The 17,546-nt window shown below is 38.9% G+C and overlaps 1 protein-coding gene across 2 annotated transcripts in view; it reads left to right on the plus strand.

Moving 5' to 3' along the window:
- The first annotated feature begins 796 nt into the window (after positions 1 to 796).
- ctnna2 (catenin (cadherin-associated protein), alpha 2) overlaps positions 797 to 17,546 on the plus strand; it is a 351,715-nt gene continuing 334,965 nt past the window's right edge. For both annotated transcript variants that reach the window (XM_028596679.1, XM_028596688.1), the window contains exon 1: positions 797 to 1,089. The gene's annotated coding sequence lies outside the window, so the exon portion shown is untranslated. The remainder of the gene's footprint in view (positions 1,090 to 17,546) is intronic.

The raw sequence follows: 17,546 nt of genomic DNA on the forward strand, positions 1-17,546 counted from the left end.
ATATAAGTATAGCTAATAAAAACAAACATGTTTATGGTGAGCATGTTGATTTCTGAGTATTAATGTTTTGTGGACAAGTATACAGACCCTGTGACTACTGATATTTCCCTAATCCATCAAGCTCAGATTTTTAGCTTTGACCCTCATTATAGGCCGTTCTTCCAAAAATTCAATTCAATTCAATTAAATTTTATTTATAGTATCAAATCATAACAAGTTATCTCGAGACACTTTACAGATAGAGTAGGTCTAGACCACACTCTATAATTTACAAAGCCCCAACAATTACAGTAATTCCCTGAAGAGCAAGCAGTGCAACAGTAGGGCTCTTACATTATATTATATAGCTACAACACAAGCACAAAAATACAAAAACAACACAAAAACGCACACAGCACTTTCAACACCCAAAATCGCAGATTTACACGTCGATGATATGACAGAAACGTTTTTTTTGTCCACCTCACACTTTATTAATTTTATTATTTAATCTACTCTTAGTCTGCAGTAAGCATTTCTACAATAGTGTAAAAAATAAAAAAACAAAGCATTTTATTTATTCCTGTAAAACTAATAGGCTATTAGTTATGTTATATTAGTATTTAGTATTACTCTACAGCTGGAATCGGCGCGCACCCACCAAGAATATGTCAAAGCTCAGAAATCCTCCCTACAATGTGTTCACTGGCAGGGCGCATCCTCACACTCGGAACCACGCATGCGTCAAAAACGGAGGCTCTTCTGATTTGACAACCCTGGAACCTACCACACTGCCCACTATGTTGCAAGGCTTTCAGTTACTAGCGCACCATCATTTGCACCTGCCTGCTCTGTTGTTGTGGTTGGAGCGCTGTGAGGGGTCATTATTTTGCAGGCAGCCGTAGGAGGAGGAGGCATTTCCGAGACACCGATAGAAGCGTGTAGTCTCAGATTCAGCACCACAAGATTGAGGAAAGCGTCCGGATTGAGTCAATTTTCACTGTTTACAGTGGGATAACAGGAGGACACCATTTTTGGGAATACTCAGTGAAACCAGGCGCTGTACACAGTTTGTGGACCTGCAAGAGGTGTCATCTCCAACGGTAAAAGGTGCGTAGCGTTTGTTAGTTGGATGCTGTGGTTTGTCAACTGGATGATTTGTTGCTAGCAGCTTGGTAGCATTAACGTTACACTTGCTGCACTGACTGACCCGCTGTGCTGCTAACATTAGCTTAGGCGAGGTCCGGCTTTTCATTCATCATTGTGCTAGTTGGCGGTGTAAATAAATCACCGCACCGAAATACTTTACTGCCCATTATACCACAGCATGCTTAACGTTACATAGCGTTTATGTGCTGAGCTGAGCTATCCTCGTTACCTTAGCTAAAATCTCAATGTCGCCCACTCCGCTAACGTTATCTAAACCGCACTCCGAGCACTGCTATCCAGTGAGCCCAGTGCTGAAAGCCTCCTCCGACTCCGACTGATTTGTGAGAGCCTGTCGGACAGAGACAAGCTAGGCTGCTAGGCTAGTGAAGTGGCTAAGCTAACTGCCACTTTTATGGTAGTAAAATAACGGTCCCACATCTGCATTAAAGGCTGTTTAAGCGTTCGGGAGCTGGTTAATAATCCTTCAATTCCCTTACTTACGTAAATACAATTTAGATTCTTCCCTTCGTGTCTTTGCAACGTTCTTAAATTTCTTTGTTTGATAATTTTGCCTCTTTGTTTAATTGACACGCACGGTTGAAATAAACGCTTTACTCGTTATGCCGACTGAATTAAGTCATACTAATCTTTTGCAAATGATTTTGAATTATTTATTCATCGTGCTTGACTCAAGTGTTTTAAGTAGCGAAGCACACAGCCTTGCCTTGCCTCACTCTGCAAGTGTAACGGGTCTGTATAGTCAAGTATCTATTAGCTCTTTAACAATGAGAACAATTAGGCTAGTTTAAGGAACCTGGCAGGCTGATTTAAGAGTCGCAAATTTCAGTTTCAACCGTCCCTTACGGCAAACGATGTGCATTCAGAGTTGTCATACAGCTCATTGATGCAATGTGGTTAACCTATAGCCTATGTTCAGTCAGCCATACATATATCATGTCTGTCTTGCACACTGCAGCACATTATTGGCTACAGTTTTTTTGTTCTCCTATTCATTAGCTGTAAAAATCATGTTAAATGGTAAATTATCAATAGAGTATGTATGTGTGTCGTGGTGGGCTTGTTTGCATACATGCACCACTCAGGCTAAGTGCACTCTGTATTCAACAGTAGGAGTCAGACCTAAGCTTTTTGTGACCAAGTGTAGTGTGCCACATTCTTTTCCTGTAACTGGATATGGGGTCTCAGATGCCTCAAGGGGTCACATAGTGGCTGAATTTAGAATCTGAACTTTTGATTGGCAAGGAGGCATGCTCAGACTCACTGCCAGGGCTGTATGGGTTTCTGTCTTACTGTCCCATATGTTTACCATGTCATTGTATTATAGCAAGAGGAAAGGAAAGCCTGCAAAGTCTGATCTAAAACAATACACAGTGTAGAAATAATATGGTTGAGGTATTATTTTCCCACATTCATAATATCACTTGTTGTCTATCCCAATGCAATGATAAACAAAGTTCAGGGCAAAAGGGCTGCAACTAATGAGTATTTTCATATTCAATTAATCTGTTATAATAGGCTACTAATAAATTGTAATCTATAAATTGTCAGAAAATAGTAATTTATGCCCATCACAATTTCCCAGAGCCCAAGGACACATCTTTAAATTTAAAAATATGTTACAATAATAATAATAATAAAAGTGGGCAACGCAGCAAATCCTCACATATGAGAAGGTGGTACCAGCTATTATTTGGCTCTTTATTATTATCTCTGCTTGTAAAATGACATAAACAATGAATTTATTATCAAAATTGTTGTTAATTTAAGACAATTATCTAATTGAATAATATCAAATCAGCACTAGTTCAATCTGCCCCTCAATTAGTTAGGCTACTCACAATGCATTTTAACAGTTCTCATCCTTTGATGTGGCAGACTAGTAGGCTATATTGAGTAAGCACATTTGTAGAATTTTGCAGTTATTTTGCATAACAAGAAATATATAAACTTTTAAATATATAGGCTATTTTACTGAATATTGACTAGAGGCAGACAAGGCAAGAGCTGTGATCCCAAACTGCCAAGCATGGACAGACTCTTCTCTGCCCTTTGGGAAATAACTGCATATGTGCATTACTGTCTAACCATCTGCTTGCTGTAAGCCTTGTATGCAAGGCTTATTTGTTTAACCTTTAGGATATATTTTTGTACAGTAGACTACATCCATATTCAGAATTATGCTCTTATACTAGATTGTTAACCATTGCTAAGCATGCTTTCAGAGGTGAGGAAAAACATTGAAAATCATATGTACCGTGTTTCATTTATAGCGACAATTTTTAAAATCGATTATTTCCCTAAAAATCAATATTTTTTATTTATCAATTATTCACCTAAATAAACTTAACAAACAATTTGTTTTGATTTTGGAAAGAAAATCACTCATACAACTACAAAGCTGGTGTCAAAAGGATTTGTTTTCACCAGTAGCCCATTTCTTATTCCTCATTTGAATACCAAATTACAGGGATTGACTGCCACCTGTATGTAATCGTCTGAATGCTGTGGCTCAGTTACCTCATGCCATTCGCAGTATAACGCTTGGTTCTGTTACTGGGGATGAGGAAAAGCCATAATTTATGGGTGAGACTATGCAATCAATGACAGTCCAGGGTGCATTGTGTTCTCTGTCTCCTGGGAGAGGAAGCAATATTGGCTGAACACCATGGAACCCCCTGTTGTTGTACTCAAGCAGAGCTTTAGTGTAGCCATGGTACCCCCGCTTACTGGAACAGGATTGCCTCTCTTAGGCCTTCTCTCACTCCAGCTCTTGCACAAATGTTTGATACGGTTTAAGAGATGAGAGATGAGGCAATAGAAACAACACAGAACAATCAATAGTAGCGGTGTTGTCAGCCACATCAGTTTGAACTCTCCTAACCCCAGGGTTTGTATTGTCTAATGCTGCAAAGTGGAACTGAATTCAACTAACAGCAAACATTCTCACTAGGGTTTGGGCTAAGTGTGTAGTTCTTCATCTTTTGATTGAAGATTAGCACATTGTGGGTTGTATGGAGCAGTCGATTACTTTACCTAGTTAACAGAATATGTAATGGGCATACAGTGTGTTAGATGGGCTAGATTCATCTGCTGTTTCCTTACCTGTTTATATGGCATTATCCCAAACTGTACAAAGACAAAAAAAGAAAAGAGCACTTTATTGTTTCAGGGGGGACAATAAAGCAGATGATCCAGCAATGCTTGAAAGTATAGTGTCAGCAGCAGCTTGGTGCAGCAAGAAAGAATGAGGTTATGCTCTTAAGTTCTTTTTCATGTCTATTAGTCTGCTTTAGACCACACCCACACTGACAAAGCCCGGCATACTGTTGCTGTTGCAGCGAAAGTTTATATTGTTAGCCTAGCTTTATTCTCTATAGGACTATCATTTAAAAAACAACAACCCATCCTACCATTACACTGTGAATGTGGTTGAATTAAATTTAATCAAGAAACTGCTCACAAAGCATTGCAAGTCATCAGAATTCAGGCTGATATTTTGTCATTTTCTTATGAAACTTACTTGTGTGTAAAATATTGAATCAAAATGTAATGTTATGCAGATGAGATCCTATATTCCGGTTGGAGTGGCATTTTTACCGGGCGTCAGAATGATAGGAGTCCTGCCATACAAACAAAAGCTGCTAACAGATCTGCACAAATTTAATGTTTAGGGTGGATTCAAAATCATAGTGTCAAATATGAGGTTGACTTGATGTGCTGTCCAGGTTTTGACGGTTCAAAAAAGACAATCCCCTTACGCTGCGCTATTGTTTTCACGCAGCTAGTTGCATTTGCTTGTGGTCAGTTGATGTTATACGACTGTACCTGCAGCACTGTAGCTTATGTGATTTGCAGCATTGACCGATCAGGCTTTTAGCATAAGCGAGTACTTCTAAAATTGCAGCAAGGGTTGTAGGTAATGTTCCTGCACAATGACCCCCAGGGGCTCGTCAAATCCATCAACCACAAGTTTCTTTAATCAGGCACCTTTCAAGTAGACAAATGTGACAGTCGTTGTACTGTATATTAAAGATCCATTTTTATTTGTATCTTTTTCAAGATCTACTCTATTTACTTTCTAATGTAATCATATCCTTAGTAAGCACACAACCTTTGGTTGGTGACAGCATTTTAAAACTGTAAAATAGTATTTGTGCGCAATGATAACCTTATTCTTAGCATTTCCATGCATATCTTCAAAAATCTTCTGCAGGCAGTGCTTCAAAATCTGTTCAAATGTTTCTATTCTTAGTTTTAAAAGTCACCTTTTAAATTATAGATGAAAAGTGCAGAGTGTGAGCAATTGTTGTCATCAAACTGTTTCTAAAATGTCCCAACTCTCCATCCTCAGGCATGCCCACTCTATATCCTAGGTCCTTTGTTACCAGGGTACCAAGTATCATATAGGCTACTGCTTAATAAGATATAAAGGTTACATAGTTAGGCAGCTCAAACTACTTGGTTAAGGATTGGGCCAGTTGCTGGCCAACTGTTTTAAGCTCATACAACAATTTAAGTTAAGATTCCTACTGGTGGTGTTGTACTATCAGATTGTACTCTGTGGTTGTCAACAAATTGATTTAAAAATACTGCTGTTTGTTAATAAAGCACTGACTGGTTTAGGGCCAAAAGACATTTCTGATCTTCTGCTTCATTATGAACCATCCAGACCTCTCAGGTGGTCTTTCTGTCCCTAGAGTCAAAACTAACCATGGAGAAGCAGTGTTCAGTTTCTATGCACCACATATCTGGAACACACTCTCAGTTCTTTTAAATCCCACTCTCAAATCTTTTAAATACTTTTCTGTTTGCTGCTGCTTAATATTAAATCAAATAATTATTCATCTTATTCTCTATCTGTTTTATTCTATTTAAGCTTGTTTTTATTTCTTGGCTAAATGTCCTTTTGTTGTGTGTTTCTTTTGCACTTTGTACAGTTGGTTTGTTACTGAAAGTAGCTATACGTCCCTTGTCTTGCCTAAAAGGTTTGGACAGTATTGTTGTTTTTATGTTAAACATAATAGGATCTTGGGAGCATAGAGCCCTGGTAACATGCAGTAGATGTGCTCACTAATTGACAAGGGGCTTCCAGATGATCAGTTATTTTTTGGAAATCTTTAAAACTAGCAAAGCATGGAAACAAGCAGCTATTTGATGACTTTAATTAAGGGGTGAAATTACCTGTGATAAGGTTTTAGTCATGTCAGTGGAAACACTTATGGAGAGAGAGCAAAAGGAGTAGGGCTGCAACTAACGATTATTTTCATTGTCAATTACTCTGTGGATTATTTTCTCTATTAATTGATTAGTTGTTTCGTCTATAAAATGTCAGAGAATGGTGGAAAATGTTAATCAGTGTTTTCCCTGAGCCCAATATCAAATGTCTAATGTCAACTCAAATATATATTCCGTTTACTGTCACAGAGGAGTGAAGAAACGAAACAAATATCACATTTAAAGGTGCAGTATGAGTTCCTGCGTGGTTTCAGCATGGTTTCATTTTTGTCTGAAATCGTAGGCATCTCTCCTTGATCCACTAGCTGCCTGCCCCCTGAATACACTGTGAAAAAGCCCGGTCTCGGGAGACAACACAGGGGTCGTAAACGTCAAACAAACACTAGGGGCACAGGCTGTGCACCAAAATACAACAAACCACGTTTGCAGCAGATACTTGTGGATCTCAGATACAACTCACGCTACTCACTCAGCTCTGCTCAAACTGATTAATCGATTATCAAAAAAGTTGGCGATTAATTTAATAGTTGACAATTGATCAACTAATCTTTGCGGCTCTAAAAATGAGTTCACATCTCCTAAGAACTGAGAGGTTTTAAATGTCTCAGTGAGCAGACAGAACCTTTTCTCATTGAGACGTTGGAACTGGAGTGTGATGCCAAGCTGCTGCCAAGATTTTTCACTACTGTTTTAATGATTCTCACCCAGCCTCCCACAGATACCACAGTCTCTGGGGAAAAAATATAGATTTTGATAAGACTGAATTGTTAATAGTATTTTTCTTTTGTTGGTCAGTGGCCCTGTCATTTCTGAGGTTATGACGTGACAACAAAGCCTTTCTTCACAAGTACAGACAGAACCAATTTTTAGACTTTATCCAGCTAATGTGGATCATTTCATTACCTTTATAGCTTGCTTTGCTTAACTCTAATAATTCATGTTATAGGTGCAGACTATGATGCCTTGAACTGTGAGCATCAAATACTCTATGTTTTAAAGTTGGAACTGCATGTCCTAGTCACTTTGAATCTGGTTGTCATAGTAAGACATGGACACACTTCAGGGCATGTTGACTTGACTGTCCAGTATGACTTGACTTTGTCATTGAAAATTGACGTAATGCTGAACACAGCCTATAGGCATTTTTTACCAACATCAAATTGTCCCTCTTTATTAGGATCATTAAGTAGTCTCTTTAAGTTGTATATAATATTGTATTTTCAGTGACACAGCTTGTACAATATGCAATGCACAACTTATATTAGACAGTTGGGCTATGGAAATTACCCAGGACACTTACACATAACAAAGTCATCCTGTTTCCTGTTGGTTATTGCAATTTGCAAAAAGTTCACAAGGAGAAAAAGGGTGGATACAGTGTCAGCCGTGGATTAAAAATGGTCAAGGCCATAGCTCATAAACTAGTTTATGTCAGCATCAACAGTGAGGACATAAGTCTACTTTGAATTTTGTAGATGTAGCATGTAGGCTAGGCATTAGTGGATGGGCACTAACAAAGCAGTTTGGTGTACTGTGCATCAGTTGTGGTGCAAACATTAAGGACCCTATTTTAACGATCTGAAACGCAAATATAAAACGCAAAACGCAAGTAGCTTTGTGGGCTCATCTCGGGCGCTGTTGCTATTATACCGGCAGATGAAATGAGTCTTGCGCCCGACGCAAATCTAAAATGGGTTGGTCTGAAGTAGCTAGGTGTGGTTTGGGCGTAATGTGAAAATAACCAATCAGAGCGTCAGCTCACATTCCCTTTAAGAGCAGGCGCGCTTGTTCCATGGCGGATTGCTATTATGACGGCGGATTTGCCTGGCGCACGCCAATGGGAGCTGTCCGGGATGTGGCAAAGTAATAAATGCCTGTCTTAGCCGGGTGGCGATGTTGCTGCGGCCTCTCGGGCGCATCTCCTCAAGTCTGGAGAGGATTGTTGCAGCCATGGAGCGTGGGCCTCCAAACACACCACCTGCTCCTGTTGTGCCCCTTCCTCCTCCCCCAACTCCATCTCCGTCCACCCGCTCCATCAGGAGCACATTGCGCATTGCCACTCTTGGACCCTCAAGTGTCCAATCCCACCGTAGTTCAACATCACGTCTCCTTAAGTCCTCTAATATTTCCTCATTTATGTCATTAACACATCCATGATTTATGGAAATGTTGTGCAAAACATAACAAGCCACAAAGAATGCTGCAACTTTTTGAGGACTGTACTGTAAAGTGCCTCCTGACCTATCCAAACACCTAAAGCACATTTTCAGTAATATTTTCCTTGTAATTATGTATGGTTTGCAAAAATGGGAACTGCTGCATCCGTGTAGATGAGGGAAGCAAGGTGTATGCGCGTTGTGCGCACGCTACATTATGGCCAAGCATGCGCCCCTAAAATAGCATCTGAATAACGCGCTACTGACTTTAGACCAGGTTTTTCCTGGTCAGTGGCAGAATTGTTTTCTGAAACTGCAAAATAGCATCAGGGAACGTTTGCGCCTGAACACGCCTCCTCTTTTCGCTGAACTGCCCCCGGGAGCGCAAATTCATTCCATGATTTACCGAGGTGCGTCTGTGGAGGGAAAAGTCCGCTGTGCGTCGGGTGCAAAATAGGAATGATACATGCGTTGGTGTACAAAGGCAATTGCGCTTGGTGCAAGATAGGGCCCTAAGTGTCTCTCTCACTAGCACAATCTATGCTTCTCTAGCTATGAGAGGTCATGCTAACACACTTCTGATACTGGAAAGTTCCCTTTCTGTTTCTGCTGTGTCTTTACCCTTTGTGGTGCTACCTTATTGTTTTGATTCTATCAAAAACAAATCTGTGCTGAGTCTTGCTTGAGGCCATTGAAGTTGTTCTGTCCTTCTGAGGCCTCACTTGTCTCTCTCATACTCACTCCCTGTCCACCCCCACCATGGGCTATGTCTGGGACCAGTGTAGGCCCCAAGTATTGGCCCATCTCCTCCCCCACAGTGTGTGTACTCTGTCTTCGTGCGTTAACTTTTCTATTGTTTGGTGACTGCTTTTCTTGACTCCTCTTACAGAAAATCTATATGCAGACCAGCTGTAATTCTTGAATTTGACGTCTGGGGCTTAGCCTTGAAGCTTGGAGTGGGAGGCTGGGGACATATTCTTTCAGGGCAATTTCTTTTTTTATTTCAAAAGTTACATACAATACATATGTTCCTTGCAATTTGCAATGAACCTCTTAACTCAAGATGAGATAGATCTTTTCTATAAATTAACCAGAAACTGGGGTGTTAAAGGCTTAGAATGTGCAAGCTACAGATTTCCCAGAAATGCCTGACATGTGCAATGAGCGCATACATTTTTCAGTGTCTTCCCCGTTTTCTCAGAAATTATCCTCACGTGTTTTGTGTAGTTTGCTTCTTTCGCTCTACATCTCCTACAGTCACTCGCAGTTTTCCATTATTAACCCACTATTTTATCCTGTTAAAAGAGCAAGGGACCTTTGCTGTCAATTTCTTAACAAGACATTAAATCTCACACATAGTAAAAGTCTGGGTGAACTTGCCAATTAAGATTCCAGTTTTTACTGAAAGTAGCCTCAAAAATAATGATCAAGACAATGTAGGTGATGAACATGAAATAATGTGCTATATGCACAATAGATAGGCATAGTTTTGATTTTGATGGGTCTTTACTTTAAACTACTGTTCTTTTACACATTAACTGGGTTTTGAGTTTTGATGTTAGCTGTTTTCTATTTGGGAAGGGTGTTATCTTTTCCTTTTTTTAACCAGTTTTTAGAGACTAACACAGTTTCAGTTTTCAGTCAAGCTGGGGTAGCTGATGCTAGGAGATAACTTTTGTTATGTCAACTGAAGAGCAATGCTGATACAGGAGTTGTTATTTCTGTCAGTCAACCAAACCTATTTGAATTGCTGAAAGAAATCATAGATGTGGGCCGTGATGGCAGCAGCTCTTAAATTACAGTGTTTTACAAAACTGTAGGTCTTTATTTCTCAGGAAAAATGTACACAAGAAGATGAATTAGTTTTGTTCCATCTTGAGCTGAAATTGCCATTTTTGGTGTTGACTGTGTTGTGTGTGCCCATATCAAGAGCACTACTACAAGAAGTGGGGCTGTGCCAGAGAAATTCAGGGCATGAGCACAAAAAAAACTCATTCTGACATGTTGAACATCCATTTAGACATTAAAGGAATGCAGTCTTTAATTTGCTTCTATCTCTTACACTTACTGCGTCACTTTGTAAATATGGCTTCTGTAGTTGCAGCTGCATATATTTTTTAGCTCTGTATTTTTTTGGTATATTGTAATTTCTTTGCAAAAAACAAAACAAAAGCCATTATTTTGTTTGTGTAGGACTCAATAACCACACCGTGTAGCTCCGTTCATGTTGCGTTTACTGAACTGCCGCCAAACCTTACATTTACGACCCTTGCCGTAAAACACTGCTGTAAGCCTTAAAGGCACAGTAACTTGTCACCTGCAGTGCATAACATAACAGAGTCCAACAGGACACAATACTGAACGTTTTACAGATATAACAGCCATTGCTGGACACAGTTTTTGACATCATAAATTCAGGGTTACATGTTTAACTAAGCTGTAAAAATTACCCACCCCAGGTCAATACAATTTGTCCATATTATATGTCATTTTTATAATACTCATAGATGTCATACCATCAGCTGGCTTGAATTGAGCTTATATGATTAAAACCTCTACAAGGTACAATTAACATCATGCTCCTGCTCCTAATCTGTGTAAAACAAATAAGTGGGAGAGCATTTGTTAAGATTCATGCAATCTTGTCATGCTTAAGTAATTAACACAATTGTTTTAAATCTGATCAGTTTGGCACAAAAATGTGATTACAGAGGAGAGCAGACGTCTCCTCTGCTTTAGTGATTTTATGTTGACGCAGATTCATTGCTTTATAGTTGCGGTAAAAAAGGGACTTGACCAAAGGGAAGGTTTAATAGTCGTTGGATGAGTTTGAAACTTCATCTTGGGAATTTGTTGGAAGTGTTTTGACTGCTTTGACTGCAACATACAACCAGTACACTGCACCAGTATACACTCACCTTCAGCTTTGAGATTCTCATTTTTCGGCATTCAGACTTAGTTTGTGTCTGAACCTTATTTTGCATAGGTAGCCTGTCACACTCAAAACTATGTTTACGTATGCACAGCGTAAAGACATAAATATAAGGTAAAAAATCAAACAAAATAATAAAAAGCACATCACTTTTTCCCCTATTGGATTCTAAAGTTGTCTGAGAAACGTATTGCATTTTTTTTAACAAGAGCATGACCAAAGAGCTCTTATCTGCAGTGTGTCGTGAATTGTATCAACTGTTTTCCTGTACTGGTGCTGCTAGTCACGCTGGTTGTTTTTTATCCCAGTTGATTTTTAAAAGACAACAGTAACCCTCCCCCAGACCCTGGCTTGCAAAAACAGCAAAGTATTTCAAACTTGTTTGAGGTTCCCGATAAAGGATTTTTATGTACACATTCCAGCCAATCAGGGACAGGTGTTTTCAGAAGACATGGTTTAAGAGTGTTTATTCAACTTTGCAGTGTGTGTATTATGTTTTTAAAGACTGTTTTTGAATCCCTAAGAGAACACGACTGCTTTGAGAATTTCACAGGTTGTGCTCCACTTTGATCAGCCTATTTTGGCTGCTCTGAGAACATGGCTCTGGAGAGCAGCGATATGACAGGTTGAGCCTTGACTTCTGGTTTTAGAGACTCCCCCACTGCTCCACGCAAGTGTGTGAATGTGCTTAACTCCGCTCTGAATCTGGGTCAATGCAGTGTTGGCATATTAACTTTTCATAATGACAAATGACAGGGCTTGTAGTCACAAAGTTAGTGTCACAGAAGCTCTTATGCACATTTTATGCAATGCAAGCAGTTTCAACTTTTGAATATTCTTTTTGTGACAATTATGCATGTATTTGCTAAACTCCAGGGCTAAGAATATTTGGAGGAAAATAGATCTGTCTCTCGGAAATTTTGACGACATTTTTACACCTTACACTACATTGTAGTGAGACAAAGCATCATCTTAACGCACACTAACTTCAATAGGAGTCCATCTCTTACCATATTGTGTTGCACCATTCTGCTTATATCTGTGTCTATGAAGAGATCTAGCAATGCATTTGAGTGTTAAAGACCTATTTAAAAAACAAATTTAATCTGAGGCTGCTTTCCTTAGCAACACAAGGTTTTTCCGATCACACATTAAACCTTAAAACTGTTTTTGGAATGTGATTACAGAAAATGTTATGCTTTAACCATATAATTTTCTCTTTCATTTGCATTGTTGCATACATGTTTTGTTGTTGCTACATGTAAATATTATTATACTACTAGTGTAATACTAAACCCTGCCTGTTTTAGCATTTGGTTTGACCTTATTTTGCTGCTCCCTGAATGCTTATCATGTATTAACCTCATTTAATGGCAGTGACGTTAATCCATGTCAACATAGACTCACAGAGAGAGCAGTCTTGATTTTGATTTCGCCGTCAAGACCACCAGACAAGATATAAATTGAGAGATAGTGACCCCAAATCAGCAAATTGAAATCATACTGTACACTTATTAGACAATGCAGTTTATCTACTTGAGATGTACACTGTATGGTATGTGTGAATAAATCTTATCTTAGTAATTAACTCTTATAGGGTTAACATAAATGACTAATTGTGAATGTCTTATGCAGGAATTACATTTTCCTCTGTTGATTCACTGATTTTACATATTGAGAGACTGCATATAATGTGACAGGCATATATGGATCTCGATTTCCATCAAAATACAGACAATTATGCGGATTGGCTAAGGCATTCATGTTTTATGGAGGATAACAGGGCTGTCACTGTTCAAAAAGTCAATTTTGAACAAATTTGATCTAGTACGTAAACCGTTGGAATCAATTTGAAAGTTACCCATTTTGTAATGCGTGAGTCTTGAGATACAGTAGGCGACTGTCACATACACTGTAAGCATGTGTGGTCAGAGAGGGTGTTTTACCCTTAGTCCTTATATTTTCCCGTGTGGTGTCATACACTGCACCTGTCTTGAGTAGGCAGTCACACAAGGTTGTAAAATTGATCTTGCTCCACTACTTCTCCGATCCGCACGGCTTGGCTTGCTCCTACGACATTGTACATGGCACTGTTCCTCTGGATCTACACCAAAAACAAATGACTTGTCCATCTCCAAATTTCTGCTAAATAGCGGTTCAATAATGGTTAATTAATGAAAGCTTTTCATGCAACAACATGTGAGTTGTCTGCTGACCTTTTGAAGTTCTGTGTATGTGACTTCCTCTTACACCTAAATTCCACTAGGCGCAGCTGCGCTGCGTTCCAGTCGCGGCCACTCAAGGCAATGCCTATGATTCCACCATCCGCCATGCAACGCGCTCCAGAAATGTCCCAGAAGCAGCTCTCTGTTCTGCTCCACTAAAAATATGCACTACCGTAGGTCTATTTTTGCCGTTGGCATTGCACAGACCAGGCAGGAAGTAGAGCGGCATCCGTTCAATTTTCAGAATAAACACCCTGTGCGGACTCCCGATACTATAATACGTCACTACACTATTTTAACAACTAAAACACAGCCACAAATCTTTTATCCATGTCGTTTATAATTGGGCTAAATGGAAGAAACCATTTATCTATGTAGACTACTTACTTTTATCGTAGAAGCACAAATGTCTATAAATATAAAATGACCAAATCAACTAAATCTACAAGCCAAATGCTCAGCTTCCGAGCGCTTATGGTGTGGCATGATGCCCAACGGAGGATGTAATAAAACCATGGCTGCACCTGGTGGAATCCTCCCTTTAGAGACTGTGAGCATAGTAAAGTAGCGGATGGAGCAGTGGCAGAGGGCAGGCTGCATGATGCTTCTCCATTGGAGGAGCATTTTGGTAGGTTCTTTGACTAAGTAGATGGAGGGAAGACTAAACCATAAGTATTTAAATTTGTGAGCATGAACGGAACTATTATTTAAAAATGTACTGTATACTGCCGCTAAATGCTATAATAAATATATAGATAATAATAATATAATCTTGATTTTTGAAATATATACCAAGTGCCGTAATTTACGTACAACACCAAAACCATAAGCACCACATGAGGCAAAAACAGCAGGGGTGTTCTGTTTGTGTTGGTTGGGCACACAGTATTGAATAGTACTAGTCATTGCCATCTGTTTTCTTTGGTGTTGCCAATAGACCGCTGGATGGAGTAGCTCTGTATGACAGGTGCTTAATCAATACAGACTCACAAACAGAGCTCTGACTCAGCAGAATATCTGTCTTAACTGCCAGCGCTGTGTTTACCTGATTTGCTGAGATGCACTGATCATCCTGCTACAGCTTTTTGCAGTTGGGCGTCTGAAACACCAAAGTCTGTGAACAACAGAAAGCCTTATTTTCATTTATTTTTAATTAAAACTACGATACATCAGTCACTATCATCTTTGACATACAAATAAAAATGGCAAGAAAAAGAACAATGTAAGCCACCAACAAGGAATCTACACCAAATCCAAACAAGATCCAGCATGAGCAAAGAATGACACTACCTAGTTTAAGCAAAAGAAGGTGGGAAAATGAAAAGCAATGGATGGTAGAACTAAAATAAATTAAATAAATGTTCACAAGATTTAGACTTTTTAGATTTAAATTCTTTTTTTTTCTTCAATATTCATGACCGGCGGACTGAAATCTTCTGCCTTTCAGCTTCTGGATCACTGATTCTGAGCAGAAAGGTTCCTGGTGGTCTTAAAAAGCCCTTTCTGCTTCTTTCTCTGGGAGATTTGGGTTTTGTACTCAGCAGTGAGATCACACAACGGTGCAGCTCATGCCAAAAAGTTAACCCTGGTACTGAACCACTCAACCATAGCCATACCGTATGTTTGTCTGAAGGGAAATCTTAATGAACTGTCAGAGGCCTTGTCTGCATCTGTCTGTGCTACTTGTTATTAGAGTTGAATTTTACTTAGTAACTTTGTAAATGAGATCTTAGTTAAGTTAGTCAAGCATCAAAATCTAATGTTGTGGAAGTTCACTGGATTGAATACTACAATCTTGTTATTGCAACATGTAGGCTAAATGATTTCTCATGGGAATTAATTAGTGTTTATAGCATATATTAACCAGTTCACCAGGGATGCCACACTGCCTGTAGTCTGTGTAATAATCATAGACCAGAAATATCCTAGTTATAGGCTACAGTAGCACTATGAATCAACAACAGGGATACCCTTAGCTTCACTGTTAAAAAACGTAGTCACCCACTATTACTTATATGTAACTTTAAGGCAGTTGTTACTGCAATTAGGGCTAAACGATTTTGGAAAATAATCTTATTGTGATTTTTTTTTTTTAACCAATGTTGTGATTGCAATTTAAAATTGTATTACTTTTTAAGCTCTTTATCTGGTATATTATTCAACAAGACAAATAATAAAACATTGTCTAGTATGACCAACACTATATTAGATATATTAAGCATAAACTGTTCTTTCCTGTGGGCCAGGCCTGTATGTAATTACAGTATATTGATAACATTAGGTGATGCATTAATTTATACAATTGACATATTACTATTTATTTATAAACTACTCTAACTACTTACAACCACAGTGACTGATTTGTTGAACGTCCAGCCTTGTAAACATATAATTACCATGAGAAGTTGACAACAAATAAGCCTGGTGTAAACATCAATATGAAAGTCAGTAACGAATCACACAAGTGCAGAAATGCACTTTTTAAATACTGTGAACTTTACTAGACAGTATTTAAATATGTAACGTTAAATATGTGCACAACGTTCTGAACGTTCGTATGAAGTTACGCTTTCATTTTTTTTCATATCACGCGGTCAGTGATCCATCCATATTTCGCTTACTTGACACCCTGGTGCTCGGCTTTTTAGCCATGCAACTGTCATGCATGGCTTTGTGGTATTTTTTTTGTGGTGATAAAGTGTCCCCGTAAGGTAGCAACGTTAGCAGGGCAGGTTTGCACAATACCTGACGCTGCGCAGCAACTTGGCAAACAACTGTTTGTCTTGGCAGATAAAAAATGTCTAGATCCCACCCTGTCCACTGCCTCCCCTCCCACACACACACACACACACACACACACACACACACACACACACACACACACACACACACACACACACACACACACACAGCTCAGTTAACACCTGGTCAAGTGAGGTAATTACTTTACATCCGCTAGCAGTTGTCTCTCTGCCATATCATCAGCATTATTATATAGAAGAGCTGACACAAGCAGGACCTAAGGTAATAATATTGTTTAATGGGCAATAAAAAACAAACAGTATCAAGAACACCCTACATTAGGTGACAAATGAGCTGACACACAGGAAACAGCAGCATGTGGTGAGCTCGCTACAGATGCCATTGCCATTACCAATCCTCCATTGTTGTTACCCCTGCATTCTGATAATAAAACATGCCATTCAATCAGCAGTGAGAGGATGTTAAATGTTTGTCCATGTGCTCTTACCCTCCATGTACACAACCCTCATCTTCTCAGTTCTCACTCACTTTCTCTTGCCAGCATTCACAGTTTAATTCATGTAACTGGATATTTGGCTAAAATTAGATGAAAAGAGAGTTTTGAGGAAACGGAATCAAAGTCACTAAAAACAATCACAGCAGCAAGAATTGTGCGTTAAATAGTTTAATTTCTTACCCTTCTCATATCTAGCAGTGACTTGCTTGTACACTCCATCACAGTTGTGCAAAATTCAACACCAGTATTAGGTTAGAGAGGGCAGAGCATCAGTGCAGCGTTGAAGTTGCTAATTCAGGAAAAGGTGTGTGAAGCCACGGAGCTAATACAATGAGAGCCTAGTTAATTGTTATCCGTTTTTATATTTTAATATATAACGCGAGTTATATGATTATTCATTCATTATCCTACACAATGATACTTCTATTTTGTGACTTGCTAATTAATGTTTGAAATGGTATTGAGTCAACTGTATTTTTCATTTATTCCTCTACCAGTAAATAGAGAAAACGTCTCGAGAAGGCAGAAATGATTAATGAACAGAGACAACTTCACTATTATTTACACCAACACACAAAACAAGAAACCTA

This window comes from Perca flavescens, chromosome 2 (genome assembly GCF_004354835.1).
Source record: "Perca flavescens isolate YP-PL-M2 chromosome 2, PFLA_1.0, whole genome shotgun sequence".
Classification (NCBI taxonomy): domain Eukaryota; kingdom Metazoa; phylum Chordata; class Actinopteri; order Perciformes; family Percidae; genus Perca; species Perca flavescens.